Source organism: Papio anubis, chromosome 15 (assembly GCF_008728515.1).
Source record: "Papio anubis isolate 15944 chromosome 15, Panubis1.0, whole genome shotgun sequence".
NCBI lineage: Eukaryota > Metazoa > Chordata > Mammalia > Primates > Cercopithecidae > Papio > Papio anubis.
Genome location: NC_044990.1, coordinates 73,091,798 through 73,095,939, shown reverse-complemented (window position 1 = coordinate 73,095,939; position 4,142 = coordinate 73,091,798).

Genomic DNA, 4,142 nt, shown 5'->3' with positions numbered 1-4,142 from the left:
GCCTTGGCCTCCCAAAGTGCTGGGATTACAGGCGTGAGCCACCGTGCCCTACCTGTCTTAATGAAAGTGAGGCAGGAGAATAGGGCCTGGGGGCAGGGAACCTAAGGCCTTTTCACACCTAGAACTAAATTTAAAGAAAAACCCTAACTTTCCACCCTAAGTAACAAAAGGACCACAGGCTATGCCCTTTGCAAATCCCCACCTTTTCTGGAGGCAGATAAGAAATTGGCTGTCCCTACCCAATCAGACCGATTGCCAGCTGAGCCTTCGTTTGCATAGAAGTGCAACTTTGTAACTCTGTAACATTGCTTTTTGCAACCAATCAGATGTTTGCACAGGAGTGTGACCTTTGTAACTCCACTTCAGACTCTGACTCGTTGCTTTCCGCAAGGAATCAGACCTATTGGGGGCCACCACTTCATTTACATGCGGTGAGCTCCAAGTGACCAGTGGGAAACCTCTAGAGGGTATTTGGACCCAAGATGATTATGTATCCAGGTCCTTCTGCGCTGCTTGGGAGGCTCCCATACTGGGGAGTGTACTTTCATTTTCTTTTTTTGAGACAGAGTCTCCTTCTGTCGCCCAGGCTGGAGTGCAGTGGCACAATCTCGGCTCACTGCAACCTCTGCCTCCCAGGTTCAAGTGATTCTCCTGCCTCAGCCTCCAGCTGGGATTACAGGTGCGCATCACTGCACCCGGCTAATTTTGGATTTTTAGTAGAGACCGGGTTTCACTATGTCGACCAGGCTGGTCTCCAACTCCTGACCTCAAGAGATCCTCCCATCTCGGCCTCCCAAAGTGCTGGGATTACAGGTGTGAGCCACCACGCCCGGCCATGTACTTTCATTTTCAATAAATTTCTGCTTTCGTTCTTTTGTTGCATCATTCTTTCCTTGCTTTGCTGTGCCTTTTGTCCAATTCTTTGTTCAAAATGCAAAGAACCTGGACAACTTGCAGTCAAGACCCTCCACAGGTAACAAAAGTAGGAACTCAAAATTATCTCATGAATAAATGTATATAAATGATTTTCATTTAACAACAAGCTTCTATAACATATAAGCAAGTTCTCATAACAGACCTCACCATTTAGAAAAAAAAAAATATTGAGGGACCACCTCCTACCATATACCCAGCATTTTCAGTATTTCTGACTGAATATGCTGGAAGTATTAATATTTTGGGATTAAAAAAAAACTGCAAGGGTTCTTTGTTATAAAAGTAATCCATGTGTCTCAGAAAAAAAATTCACAGTCAAAATTATATAAAGTGGGCTGGGTGCGGTGGCTCACGCCTGTAATCCCAACACTTTGGGAAGTGAGGTGGGTGGATCACCTGAGGTCAGGAGTTCAAGACCAGCCTGGCTAACATGGTGAAAACTCATCTCTACTAAAAATACAAAAACTAGCCAGGTGTGGTAGCATGCACCTGTAATCCCAGCTACTTGGAGGCTGAGATGGGAGAATCGCTTGAACCTGGGAGGCAGAGGTTGCAGTAAGCCAAGATTGTGGCACTGCACTCCAGGCTGGGCAACAGAGCAAGACTCTGTCTCAAGAAAACAAAAGTATATAAATTAAAAATTAAACTCCCCATTTCCTCCTTTCCCTGCCCATATCTCATCCCCAAAGGTAACTTATTTTAAGAGTTTAGGGTGAATCCTTTCAAGTAAGTCACAAATACCACAAAAATATGTGGTATTTGTAAACCAAGGAAAGGAATAAAATTGGTCCTGAAGAAAAATCATAACATAGGCCTTGAATGCTGTTAGGCCTCTCCTATCTTTTCTTTCTTCTCAGTCAACTTGGTTTTTCTCACTGTGAAGACAGGCTTTTTGGCTCCTCAGTTACTTTGAAAGAACATGGCCACCAAAAAGTTGCAGCTTTGTAGGACCTCAGAGTTCAAGTAGAGTAACCAGACTATATTAGCACCTTAGTCGAACTCTAAATCCCAAGAAGAGGCTTCAGTTGGCTTAGAGTCAGCCAGATTCCATTCTGTGGCCTGCCTGGGTCAACTTGGGGAGATCATAAAGGATGGTGGGGGGAGGAGTCTGGTCAGAAAAAAACTGTACGTATCGACTGCAGTATATTTTGGTCTTCATTCCATGTTGGTGCATTCTTTTTAAAGGCTATAAAACAGTCTACTGCATTTTAAAAGTTAGAAGACATTATACACATTTAGATTATTTCCAGTGTTTCATTATTGCAAGCAATACAGCAATGAACAATTATTTACATTATACATCATGGAATTCGGGGGGTCATAGAATATGAACATTTGAAATTTTCATATATATTTCATATATATTACCACTTTGCCCTATAAAAAGGGCAAGGTATATATGTGATGTGATACTTCCACATATATACCTGTACTGGACGTTTCCATTTGTTTTCAGCTTTGCCAAACATTTTTCCCAAACATGTTGGGGAAAGAAAAGATATTTATGGCCGGGCGCGGTGGCTCAAGCCTGTAATCCCAGCACTTTGGGAGGCCGAGACGGGCGGATCACGAGGTCAGGAGATCGAGACCATCCTGGCTAACACGGTGAAACCCCGTCTCTACTAAAAATACAAAAAACTAGCCGGGCGCGGTGGCGGGCGCCTGTAGTCCCAACTACTCGGGAGGCTGAGACAGGAGAATGGCGTGAACCCGGGAGGCGGAGCTTGCAGTGAGCTGAGATCCGGCCACTGCACTCCAGCCTGGGCAGCAGAGCGAGACTCCGTCTCGGGACCTGGATAGCAAAAAAAAAAAAAAAAAGAAAAGATATTTATTTATCTATTTGACAATATTTAATGGTCATTTATTTTGTACCAAGTCTCTGAAGACATGCAATTACAGCAGAAAACAAAACAAACCCCCTGACCCCATGGAACACTAAACAGAGGGCAGTTACATCAGTGTAAATGTTGAGTGCTAGGAAGGAAAATAAAGAAGTGTAAGATGATTCTGCAGGTTTGGGCAGAGCTCGCTATTTTAATTGTGGTGGTCAATAGGATGCCATTCAAGCTGAAAACGGAAGTAAGGGTAAAAACTGGGCAGACATCTGGGGAAAGGCTATCCAGGTCCCGGGGAAGTAGCATGCCTGGCACATTCAATGAAGAGCAAGGAGGGTGGGGAGGCTGGGGCAGAGTGAGCAAAGGGGAGAATAGGATAATATATCAGGGTAGGACCTAGGGAATATCGTTATCATGATTGCAAGCCTTCTGCACTGTCTGTAATAATATTATTATTTTTTGAGACGGACTTTCGCTCTTGTTCCCTAGGCTGGAGTGTAATGGTGAAGTCTCGGCTCACTGCAACCCCTGCCTTCCAGGTTCAAGCGATTCTCCTGCCTCAGCCTCCCGAGTAGCTGGGATTACAGGCGCCCGCCATCACGCTCGGCTAATTTTTGTATTTTCAGTAGAGACAGGGTTTCACCATGTTGCCCAAGCTGGTCTCGAACTCCTGACCTCAGGTGATCCGCCCACCTCGGCCTCCCCAAAGTGCTGGGATTACAGGCGTAAGCCACCGCGCCCGGCCTGTAATAATATTAACAACAGCAAAAGATCATTTTGCAGGCCAGGCACGGTGGCTCACACCTGTAATCCCAGGACCTTGGGAGGCTGAGGAGGGAGATTGGCTGGATCCCAGGAGTTCGAGACCAGCCTGGGCAACTGGGCGAAACCCATCTCTACCAAAAATTAGGCGGGCGTGGTGGCGCACGACTGTATTCCTAGCTACTCAGGAGGCTGAGGTGGGAGGATTGCTTGAGCCCCATTGGTCGACGCTGCAATGAGCCGTGATCGCGCCACTGCACTCCAGCTTGGGTAACATAGCGAGACCCTGTCCCCGCCCGGCTAAAAAAAAAAAATCATTTTGAAATTGCAACCTCCCATCTCCATCTGTAACAACTCCCCGTTCTCAGCTAAACTGATAAGTAACCTCTAGATATGGCTGTAGTACAAGAATGAAAGGAGGTACTCATTCATAAATCTGATCCATAGTGGTGGCATTTCCCGGGAAAAACGTTCCATACCCCCACCCTACCGGCGACCCTATTTGCACCTGGCTGACCAGGCAATGGGAGAAAGGAGCAGCGCCTGCGCGGTGGTGAGCGCGGCCCCGCCCAGCCCGCTAGTGGGCGGGGAGAAATTGGCCACAGAGCA